Source organism: Aquila chrysaetos, chromosome 19, assembly GCF_900496995.4.
Source record: "Aquila chrysaetos chrysaetos chromosome 19, bAquChr1.4, whole genome shotgun sequence".
NCBI lineage: Eukaryota > Metazoa > Chordata > Aves > Accipitriformes > Accipitridae > Aquila > Aquila chrysaetos.
In genome coordinates, this window is record NC_044022.1 from 4,961,997 (window position 1) to 4,974,354 (window position 12,358).

A 12,358-nucleotide genomic window follows, 5' to 3' on the forward strand; every position below is an offset into this window, starting at 1 on the left:
TCTGGGCAGGAGCCAACTACAGATATCTTTATACTGTTGTGGAAGTGCTAAAAACTATTAATGTTTTAAAGTCAAATTTTGTAAATCAATAGTTGCCTACAGCATAGAAGTATTTTACAAACACTGAAAGAAACAATATATTAATTTAGATATTTAGATACTCCACATCCTGCAACGTTTCTCGCTCATCAAAACAACTTCCACTGTAGGTATTGCCGTAAGAATCCATATGTAAATTACAGATTTGACAAACAGAAATATCTATGTAGGATATCTGAATCCAAGTCTTACTCCAAATGTTACAATGACAGTTTCAGTCAGTGGAAGGATAGAAGAAAATATCTGGGGAGCCCTGAAAGCCTCACATTGAAATATAGTCTGGTTATTAAAAAAAAAAAAAAAAATTAAAAAAAATCTGTCTTTAGAACCTGATTATTCAAACTAAAAAAGTTCTTATTATTTGATCTCTTTTCCCACCTCGCCAATAAAGTAATTGTGGAGAAGGTGCTTTGAAACTGTATCCCATTATGTCTACACCTTGTATTTTAAGGAACAAAAGCAGTATGTTCCAGATATACATGTTATCTATTCTTCAGTCCCTCTGAAGTCACACACTGAAGTGACAGAAGACATGCTTTAATTCCAATTTCCCAATCTGAGTGAAATGTACTGCTCAAACCAGTGCTGTAACGGACACTCAAAAGCAGGACCTAAGTTTTGCACGACTGCATGTGTTTGCATGACTCCAGATGCAAACACTGAGATTCCCAGCTGGGAACAAAGTCACAAACCATGGTGAGCTGTACTAAACACAGAGCACAGTCTACTTCACAGCCCAAACTAAACAAAACAACACATATAGCATACAGACAGCATGTACTATAGAGATGCTAGGATTTTTGATACTGTTATTTTTTACATAGAATAACTCAGTCTATAACAAAGAAGAGCAGACTCCTGCATTGCACAAGCTGGTTGCTGTGAACTCACCCAAGCACTCAGCTTTCTGTTCTGGGTCGCCTTGCAAGCAAGTCAGATCCAGGTCTTCTCTCTCGCATCCAAACTTTGTCTGTCATTACCTGAGACCACATCTCACTCCGGGAAACCATCGCTTTCAAAAAGAGCTCCGATGCACGGGGCAGCGAGAGAGCCCGGCAAAGGCCAGGCTGCAGGACCTCCCTAGGAGCTAAGAACAAGAGGGGATCTGTCAACCCGGCCACCTGCTCCTGAAAGCATTTCTCCAACTTAGCTTTCCCGCTGTAAATTCTTGATGCAGAGAAACAATTAAAAAAAGCAATCCAGTCATTTATCCTCCAGGCTGGAAAGAAAGAAGAAGGCTGCCACAGCAGTGCCTGCTCTGAATGCTTGGCAGGTACACAGGCACGAGGGGGATGATGCTATAGATAAGCGCAGACAGAAATAGCTAGAAGGATGAGCTGGCTCAGGGTGATGGTGGTGAAAGGCAGCAACCTCCCCTCTCCTGTGATTTCACCAAAACCAGCAGCTGACCCGCAGACTCACCAAGCGTGCTGGCAGGAGAGGGTTCCCTCCCCAAGCTCTGAACCTCAGGCTGGAAATATCCTTCTCGCGCAAATCCCCTTCCCCGTCTCGGGTAGGTGCTTTGAGGACTGCATCTTCTCAGCCTGCTTCTGACTCAGAGCACAAAACCTGCTTGCTGCCTGTCGTGGGTTTTGGTGCTGTTCCCAGAATCCTGCCAGGAAGCCGTTTGCTCGCAGATCCCCCTGCGCCAGCAGGGAAATCCAGCAATTATGGCTCAAAAAATACTGCCGAAGCACTGACCTGAAGTATCTGGGCAGCCACCTCACCTCTCCCCCATGAGAAGCCTCATGCGCAGTTCTCCCTACCGCTTTTACCAGCCCACAAGGAGACAAGCACAGAGCTGTCACCTGTCACTTATGCAACTCAGCTGCAAAAATACAAAATAGCTAAATGTGAGAGTTTTGCCCAGCTGCCACCATTTAATAATCCTTTATCTCCCCCTCCCTCTCTGTATGGCAACAAAGTCTAATTTTCTTCTAAAACTGGAAAACAGTCTCACCTGACTGTACCTGCACTGGGAAACAAGAAGGATTAAAAATCCTGCTCTTTAAAGCTTCTTGAGCAGGAACGATTAGCCAGCACCACCTCTACTCTGTGCAGGATCAGGCCCCAGGAACCAAGGTCTGTGGCTGTCAGTGCGACGGGACAACCCTGAGAAACCCCACAGCTTGGAGAGTTGAGATGGGCAAGGACCCTCCGAGCTCAGCTAGAGGTGGCAGTCTGGGAAGGGAGGCAATGCTATGCAAATCTGAGGAAAAAAAGGGTGAAAAAAAAGATGGAGGGAAGTAAAGAAAGGGGAGAGGTGTGAGCATCACTGCTGTGGTTTCACTGGGGGGGAGCAAGGGTGGTGAGGGGATGACAAGGTGTGCACTAGAGAAGAAACAGACCACAGAACACCAGGACTGGGGCACTGACAAGTGAAATTAAGCGATAAAGCAGAATTCATGAGAGGGGCAGGCAGCCAGGGATGTGGGAACACAAGAGAAGGAGGGAACAGGCATGGGAAGAAATAGCCATCATGAGAAAAGGAAGGAGAAGAATGATCTGAGACACAAATGAAAAACTCAGTGCTCAGAAAAACACTGCAAAAAAATGAGAAAAAGTAAAATCACAAACCAACCCCATTTTAAATCATTTTATTAATCTTCTGAGCCTTAAAATGTTACTTTCTGATCTATATCAATTCCCTCACTGTTTGCTCCCTTGTAACCGCAGCAGAGCTGCTCCTGTGGGACCTTACTTCACCCATGGAGCCACACTCGGGTGCCCAGCATGAGGTCAGGGACGTTCTCGAAGGCAAGGGGACAAGGGGCCACTAGCACAGTGACGGTGGCAGGGCAGAGAGCAGCCAGGACTGCTCCAGCAGTTCCCCCATGCAGGCAGACAGCCCCTGCCCACGCTCTGGCAGTGCTCTTTGCTAACAGTCAAACCTGCAGCTTACTGTAATACTATGGTTGTTCAGGCAAAGCCTACTATTTTTTTCATCTCCATTTGTTTTGGTTACTGTGGGGAAAAAAAAAAAAAATCAGCAAAAATGGTATGTTTGTCATGGTAGGAAAATTTAAGAACCTAAAACAAATGGCTTTTGAGATAGGGCTGAAAAAGAAAAACCTTAGGTTCAGAAAGATAAAACATACTGACTGACAGCAGAGATATAAAGGGAAACTTAAATTTGATGCAAACATCTGCAACAGCAATGGCTAGCTTTAAACAATTTGTGTCTAAAAACAGTCTTCAGGCACATTTATTTGCTGTTTTCCAGGAAGGAAAAAAATTATTTTTATAAATATTACTGCACATTTTTCTGATTATGTTGTCTTGTTAGACAAGAACCAAAGTTGCATGACAGTGCTTGGGTGGTAGTAGTACAACAACCCACTGTAGTTTAAAGTTTTTCAAACTCATTAAACAAAGTATATGTGGACCATTAAAAGAAAAAGTGTTTGAAAAATGTACATGGTGTAAACTGTCCCTTTTTTACATATGCATATCAACTAGGGTTACCTCCTTTCAAATCAATGGAGAAGTAAGTTTGAAAAGCAGATGAATGTGACCAGAAACCAGGTGGGGAATTTTTTGGCAGTTCATTGAAAATAATTATTTTGCATAAAGTAGCTGATGGCTTCAAACCTGTATTTGTGTGTGTTTTGCACTGCTTTCACAATAAGGTGAACAGTTGTCACATTTTCTTTGTCAAAGGGGAGAACACAGTTAAAGTATTTATGGTTTGATGTTTACCATTTAAACGATGGGTAAGAAAACAAGAACAGTAACAGACGAGCTTCTTTTAATTGAATTTAAGTTATTATGAACTATTTATGGTTAAAAAACACCAAAAAGCAAACACAGTATGCATCCCTGCTACATAATACTTCATCTGAGATTTAACATCTAAATTTGCTGAAATAAAAGTGAACTGCAATCCAATTTTTAAGGCATATGTTTAATACAATTTACTGTCCTGGGTTTTTTTTTGCAAAACCGTTCAACAAATTATTTTATTTGCAAAGGGTCCTTAATTATCTGTTTATCCTTTTACTCAGATTGGGTTGCTGATTACTTTAACAAACCTCTAAAAACCTGTCTTGGACATCTGTGATCTTCCTCACCACCACCCCAAGTTAAAAAACTGTCTTAAGCTCTTTATTTTACCAGGAAAAAATACTTTTGATAACTAACTGGGGATATCCTTGTAGGCAACAATACACATACAGCTTATTTGGCAGTATAGTTTTGATGCAAAGGTCGCTCTTCCACCTGAACCATCATGAACTTCAGTCTTGCACAAAGACTGTAGTCTTGCACAAGGACTACCAGCACTCCTCATCAGTCAAGGCAACAACAACAACAAAAATACAAACCCTATTTATATACAAATCCTTTATTTAACTCAAACCAAAAAGGCATATTCCCAAGAACCATTTAAGTATGAAATCAGACACAAGAGGAACACCATGAACCCAAGCAGCTCACAAGAACAGAGGCAACTAGCACTAGAAATAAAAACTTAAAATGCTTTCTTTATCTAGCGAGAATTCATGTGTCACCAATATAAAATTCTACATTTTAAAGGGGGTTTTGTGGTTTGTTTTTCGGGGTTTTTTTTTTGGTTGTGTTTTTTTTAAATCACAGCTTCTGGAACATCATCACTGATTTGCTTCAGGAGTAACCGTATTTTAGCTAAATAGATTTATATATTTAACCATCCTTTGTCTAATGTGAAAGCATCCAAATAATACAATTATTGTGTACCACAAACTACACATGCAGCTAACTAAGATCACCATCAGAATCAGTTTTCCTCTGATATCAATATATATAATACCCAGTACAGAATAACAACTGTCTGGAAGAGAAATCCCTGTTGTCCATAGCATACTTTAGCATTCAATTGTAGAACATTTGGAGGGGTTGTATTTTTTTTTAACTAAGTGATTTTGGTGTTTGTAGGGTCTGCTATGTTGAAGTCCTAGAGATGAAAGTCCTCCTTGAGCTGGAAAATTGTCGTAAAAGATGGCTTCAGCCATTCTGAGGTACAGAAGAGCTCTTTGGTTGCTCCATACACATTCATTTCTGGCTTTTCTGAGGAAGCTGCCTAGGATTAGCTTACTGCCTCCATTTACTGTATTCAGATGCTCATCACTGTGGTGTTTCATGGTTTGATGATCTTCCTATAATGGAATTTGAAGGGGTTTTTATAGCAGTTGCCCCCTCAGATCAGAGATGAAGCCCATCTGGCCTCTCGTTCTATCTCCAATACCAGTACGAACCAAACACTTCAGAGGATGATGTAAGAGTAATGCAGAGAGTATACAAGGAGTAAACACTCCCTCACCTATGATTCCATGCTTCTGTGACCTCAGATCCAGCCATTAAAGACTGAATGAGGTCTTACATTTGAGGTTTTACTCTATATCCCTCTAAGTATGTCCTAAACAACTACAGCTTATATGCATGACCTATCTTCTATAACTCTTGTATTTACAAGCCTGGGACTTTTTATTCTAGCTCCAGCTTTAAGGACCAGTAATTCAAACATGAGGCAAGTAGGGAAACAGAAGCATAGGGATGTCCATCGACCTGGCAAAAGGTCCTGAATCACACCAGTAACATATCTCTGGTGAGAACCAAAACTCCCAAACACTGAGAGAGAGGCTCTGATTACTAATGTCCTTCTCTCTAGCTACCTTCCATGGACCAATTCTGTGGATGCCAAAAACCAAAATGTCCTTCAGCAAAAACAACTTCAGTTCATTTACTTTGCTGTTGAAGATTAAATTATTCCCAGCAGCACAGAGAGATTTTCTTCTGAAGGATTGGTTTCCCCATTCTGATACTGGTATCTGATGTACATACATGCTACTTACCAAGTTACTTGTATTGAGGGGACTATTCTAGTACCTGGATCCATCCTCCAGTCATGCTTGGTATCAATTAAATATTTCCAGATGCCTGAGCAGAGCCAGTCTAAAAGAGTACCCATGCAATTAATGAGTGCCATGCATTCTCTTCAGTGCACATGAAAATGGGTCAGCAACATTTTAAAGTGTGCACATGATCCTGCCCTGGGGAAGAGAAGTATAAAAGATGATGTCTCAAGATGCCTTCCAGCTCTCCTATTCCGAGTCTACAACGTGCACCATTGAGATAAAGCCTGTGTTGAGCAGTATCTGTTTCTAATGTACCGCAGACCATTTCACCTTGCTCTTTGAAAGCATTTGTTGGGTTCCTGGATTTTATTTCCTCCTCATCCTCCAAGTTTCATTTCTGCCTACCTATCCCTTAGTCTCCTTCCAATCTTCTCACCTAATTACTCTCCTTAGTCTATTTTCTCTAACCTCAGTTTCATGCCTTCCCTTCTATATTTCCATTTAACTTTAAACCATGCTTGCGGTCATACTGTACTGATTGTTTCATTAAATTATGTATGAAAACAAGTGATAAGTACCATCCTAAGACACAGTTAAAGCTGCCAAGAATTCTCTTGCACAATTAGGTTAAATTAGCTATGATAGACCTGCAACTTTGCTAATGGATTTCATTTTACTCACTATACCTACTGTGGCTTAACACCATGCCCAAAGACACTGTGACACTAATAGTTAACCAGGACAAGTGGTTCAGTTCTGTGTTTTTCAGCCTTAGCAAGCCAGATATTTTTAATGTTATTTCTACACAATTCCCAGCAGCCAGGGCCAGAGCCTGTGTAATGATGTATGTCATTCAGAGCACCCTCCTGCAATCTGCAAAGCCTGGCCACGCCAGCAGCCAGTCTGCTAAATGATCAGTTAGAAGCAAGAATAAAGAGTTGAAGCTGTGTAAATAAGTAGCATTCATGTAATTGGGAAGGGAGGCATTAGTCACCATACTAACAGAATATCCTGACTACAAAAAGGACCATAGTATACACAGATGAAGGCTCTGCTTATCACTGATATCACATAAAAGGATTACACACTGAATATGAAAACCTCTCTGGTGACATGCTCTCTTTGCCAGGTCCCAAGCAATTTTCTCTGGCCTCTCAGAAGAGAGAACTCAAGATGAACTCTTAGAGTATAAAAGTTACTAAGCAGCAGAGATGGCAGAGTTTCACTAGATCTGTGGGAAGGCAACTTCTCAGCAGAAAAAAAGATCTCTTCTGACCTCTAAAGATATTTCATAGAGCACATTCTTTTATTACAGCAACAACATAAGGTTGCATGAACTCTTCCACCTTACTTTGATGACAAAGTGCATACACCTAGTTGTTCTCACAAAAGAAAGATGGGCTGTTCCATTATTGACTATAGAGTTGGATAAAGGAAATGGTGTGTGGAAGAGGGCTTGCAGACTAATCAGCAAGGCCCAACTTTTGCACTAGGAATGGAAACAGACCACCTTCTCTAGTGAAGAGCAGCTCTTTACAGTTTTAGGCAATTAAAGGCAAAGAGGAACCTCTGCCTTGCTCTGTCCTTTCATACCAGTGTAGTCATTCTCTTGCAATAAAGGTGACATGTCAGCTCAGAAGGATGACTCTAGTGCCCTTCAGGAGGTGCTCAGGAATGGATCCTCCTTGTAGCGTCCTCAAATCATGTGGTGAACGACCACACATTCTGCAAAGGGCAGCTCCAACTCTGACAGACCTTTGTACCTAATAGACCAGATTCCAGGAGTATCAATTCCACTATGTACTGCAGAATTTTCTTAGGACATTGTCCTATCAATGATTTACAGGTGCATTTTTTCCAAAATTAGCGCAATTAATTCTTCCCTTGGATCAAGTGGCAATGGCAGGTTTTTTGTAATTCCAACAGCTAAAAAACCTCTGCTCCAAGAACATGGCATAAGCCAGCTGGATTGTCATACTAGCAGCACCCTTTATATCAACGCAGTTTGCAGTACAAAAAGCTAGCAATTTAAGGCAAAATACAAACTCCTTTAACAATATTTACCAAAAGGAAATTTGGTGTATTATGAAATATAGCCTTGAGGTTTTTATACTCCTGAGGGCACAGGTTGTGTTCTCAATATAATAAATCAATAGGACCCAATAGTTTCAACCCACTGAAATGAAATTTTAATGGAACTTGTAAATATGTGAAAACTGGATTCCCAATCAATTCACACTGCCTTTTGAAACCAAGAAGAAAAAGCAAAAGAAAAGCAAAAGAAAAAAAAAAAGAAGAAAAAGAAATGTCTCTGAAGCAGTGACTGTTAAGACAAGAAGCATTTCTGTTCCCACTGGTGAAGACAGGATGATCTGATGGAGACATGATACCCATGACAACAGCTTTCAGCAGATTTAAAGGACAAGGCTAGTTGATGCAGGATGCCCAACCAACTCTAAACACGCAAGATGGACAGCAAGAGCCAGCAAACCCTGGCAGAACCAGAAGCATGGTCAGCTTCTTCCAAATGGTTAGTGAAGCCAATGAGCCTTTTGACAAGCACCACTTCTCAGAAATCAATGTCATTATGCATTATTATTTTGCATTTTAAAACCCCTCTTCAGCCAGCACAAATTAAAGCATACCATTTCAAAATGTCAAATAAAAGACTCTGCCAGAGTAAATCAGGTGTCCATAACTGAACGCTATATAACTCAGATGTAACATTGTGGTAGAGCTGCTGGAGCTGCTTCAGTGCAAGGTGAGAGAAGATATTCAAGCCACAAGTAGCTTTCTTGCTTATTCATGTCCAATAGTCTGTTGTCATATACTTAATCATGAAAGTCCAAAATGCTGAAATAAATCCATAGAGTTCACTTAATAAATTGTTCATCTTTGAGAAGAGAATAGTTATTACCAGGAAAGGCTTGAGTCAAAGGGCAGAAAACTGAAATTTTTCTAAATTCCTTGCTAGTGATTTTCTGCAGAATTAGAAAAAACAAGATTAGAACTGACCCATCAGTATTGATCAAGCACAAAACTTAATACACAGCAAAATTATTATTACTAGCATTCCCACCTAGCTTCACCAGTTGACAATCTCTGAAGATAAAAGCAGTGCAGTATAATGCAAACATAATCATGCTGTGAGAGGCACAGAAAAGTCATTGATGAGCAAGGCATCAAACTGGCCAAGCATCAGGTGAGGATGTGAAGGGCATCCAGGGCTGAGGATAAGCACTTTCTACAGTCTTGGTCAGGGAGGAGAGGCATCACAACAACTGTGATGGGGAAGCAGTTGCATCAAAAGTGGGGCACAATATCTAAGGGATGTTACAGGAAAAGTGACAGGATTTGAAGTAGGATGATGTGCAGGTAACTCCCTGCTGCGGGAGTGGGCAGCAAGTAGTCAACTTCACCCTCTGCACAGTAAAATGTGCAGAGAAATGGAGAATATCTATTTTAGCTACATGCCTGGAATACTGATGAGCCATTCACAGAGAGGAACCAGAGATGGGCTAAGGTGCAGAATGGCATGGCAGGAGATCAGGCAGGCAGTTTTGGAAAGAGCTGACCTAGCAGTGGTAACTGCAACTGTGAAAGGTGGTAAAACCAGGTCAGTCCCAGTCAGAACTAAAAAGAAAACCCCCACCCAGGGATGGGGAAGAGAGGATGGATTTGTAAGCTATGGCTGGGCAAAAACATCAGCATGTTTCAAATAAAATGTTTTTCATGTGAAGTGCAGCGTCAACAGCAAGAACGTAAATCCAAGAACATTTAATTTTTTCAAGCAAAAAAAGCTGAAAAAGTTGAGGAAGAAAACGTGGCAAATATAGCAAAGTTTGAAGATACCCATCAATAGTGGTAAAACAACAGCAGAGTCATTTTTCTGAGGGCTCTTTCCTTCTTCCTTTCTTCTTCCTTTATCAACAGATAAGCTTTCCCTCTCCCTCTTGCCTATACCCAGACTTGCATGGTTATGATACCACCTAACACAATTTCAGGTCAGTTGAGCAACACCAAAGTTTTCTAACTGAACTGAAACATTATTCTCAAAGCATCTCAGTATGAATCTATACATGGTCCATTATAGTTTACGTCCTGTTCTCTTCTAATTAGGAGATGAGCCTTTTGGCAACATGACATTTTCTAACCCTCACCATAGTCTTCCCTTTTGCCCAGGTGAAGGAAGGTGGAGAATCAAAAAACCAACAGCTCCAAAAGATTTTTTACTGATTGTAAAATAAGTGAGGAGGAGGGTAAGGGAATCAGGCCAGGAATTTATAGGAGAGGGTGAGGGAACGGGGAAATGGAGGGAGACCAGGAGAGATACTTATGAAAGAAAAATCTGGTTGCTGACTTTTGGGGTGCAGAAGGCAGTGACAGTCAACACCTATTTTCACTCATCTCAGCAAGTTTATTCTCAATCATTTGTATGATACAAGGGAAAAAATTATTTTATGCAAAGAAATTCTTCACATTTGGGGTCAAGTTTGATATGGTAAGATAGCTCAAGCTCCTTCATCTACTCCCCCAAACTCTGTTCTACCTCTCCGTCACTACTTGCACTACAAGCAAAGCAATCCCTTTCATATCCTTCAAAGTTTCATTTTCACTGAACATTATCAGTAGTCCCCAGAGTTCTAATTTATATTCTATTACAGCACTACATGGGAATTAAATTAGCGGATGTCAAGCCAATTGCCCAGGAAATTTTAGCAAAGTAGTCTTTGAAATTTAGTAAGACTGGAACACGTATTCACAGCAAAAATAGAATAATGTAGGTTTCTTTAAAACCTGTGGCAGGTTCACAATTTCATATATTCTATTCTAATCTAGAAGTAGCATAGACCCCTAAATATATGAAATATTTATATTACCCATATGAGTGAAAACAAAAATCTACATTCTAAAGCCAGCTATACACCTATACTCAGGCTTCCTCCATTCAGAAAATCCCTAAGTGACAAATATCTAACAAATGCATTCTTCAGGAGGATTTAGGAGAAAGACTTTCTTTTTGTTTTACTTTTAAAGAACGGCTTTTGGTATCGTCTTGATTTTTTTCTCATATTCTCATAGGAGTGGAAGAGCTATTTACTTTTCTTCTACTTTTTATGGAACCAGCATGCAAACCATACTTTTGACTCCATAGAAACAGCATTTTAATGTAAGTCAAATTAATAAACCTCTGAAATTTACAGGAACCAATTTTTAAGCAGCATCAGGAACAGAGAGAAGAATGCTCTTGCAAATCAGAAAATGGGGGACAGGCTCCAAGCTTCCTACACATTTATTTTTTGAACGGTTTATTATGTCAGTGAAGACCTCCTCTTCCTTCCTTAAGAGTTAAATTCACTTAAGCAAGAAGCAGCCTGAATCTCTCCTTCAGAGGCACCTTTATATGTGATAACTGTTCATACCCAGAGTAATATTTGGGTAGACAAAAGGCTTACAATAAAGTTCTGGCAAGTTTTGGTTTGGGTTTTTTTTTCAGAAAGTCAAAAATAACATGAAGGGTTATATCCCAGTATTCAGTGATGTAATAAGAATGAAGACATTGCAGAAAAAAATTAAAACCCTTCCCTTGAGAGGAAAAGGAGGATCATTGCTGATGTTTCTGGGAAACTTCCTAGCTACTGTAATGATGGATCCCAACAGAGGAACTCAGACAAATCTATAACTGCAGCTCCGATGTAAACAGAAGAGATCTGACAGGAATTATGTGAACGCTAGAAAAATGTAAGTGCCAGACTACAATCCTATTTACTTCCAGCAGGAAAAATAACTGAGCCTACATTTATTTACCTTTAAGAGTCATTAAAACAAATACAAGTAGAACAAATTTAACATTGAAAAATCCTGCAATTAAAAAATTATGAGTCATTCCTCCAAAATCTCATCATTAAAAATAAATTACAATACATTTATTTGTCAATTGTTAGTTCAGCCTTTGAGGGGAGTTGCATTACTTTTTCTAGCTTTTTTTCTCCTCAGACTGTAGGGATTAGAAAAAGCTCATACACATATGTATAAATAACATGTATGCAAATCAGGCATTAAAAAAATCATGAAATATCAGGAGACCCACAAAAAAATAGGACTGCAATAAGCATCATTAAAATCTATTAGAAAAACAGAAAGTGAGAAAGACTGTTTCAAACTTGGTCCTTATAGCATGCACAAGCCATAGCAAGCTCTCCAAGAACACGGACTAGATGAAAATGTGCAATTTTGGCAAGAACTGAATCCCTAGGCCCGGGAGCACACTCCCACTGCATCCCAACCCCAGCAGAGCAACACACCTCGGTGGTGCCCTGTCCCCATCTTTCTCATCTGATAAAGAAACCCAGATGCAATGCCAACAAAGGACCCCGAAGACCTTGAACTGGATGAGGAAGGGTCACCCTCCATCCCATACCACGTGC

At 40.2% G+C, this 12,358-nt stretch overlaps 1 protein-coding gene across 5 annotated transcripts in view; it reads right to left on the reverse strand.

Annotated features, from left to right (window-relative positions):
• Positions 1-12,358, reverse strand: part of MTUS2 (microtubule associated scaffold protein 2) — a 314,225-nt gene that overhangs the window by 282,971 nt on the left and 18,896 nt on the right. Inside the window, exon 3 of one of the 5 annotated variants that reach the window (XM_030042807.1) lies at positions 991-1,186. The exons of the other annotated variants lie outside the window; for them this stretch is intronic. The gene's annotated coding sequence lies outside the window, so the exon portion shown is untranslated. The remainder of the gene's footprint in view (positions 1-990; positions 1,187-12,358) is intronic. 5 annotated transcript variants of the gene reach the window in all.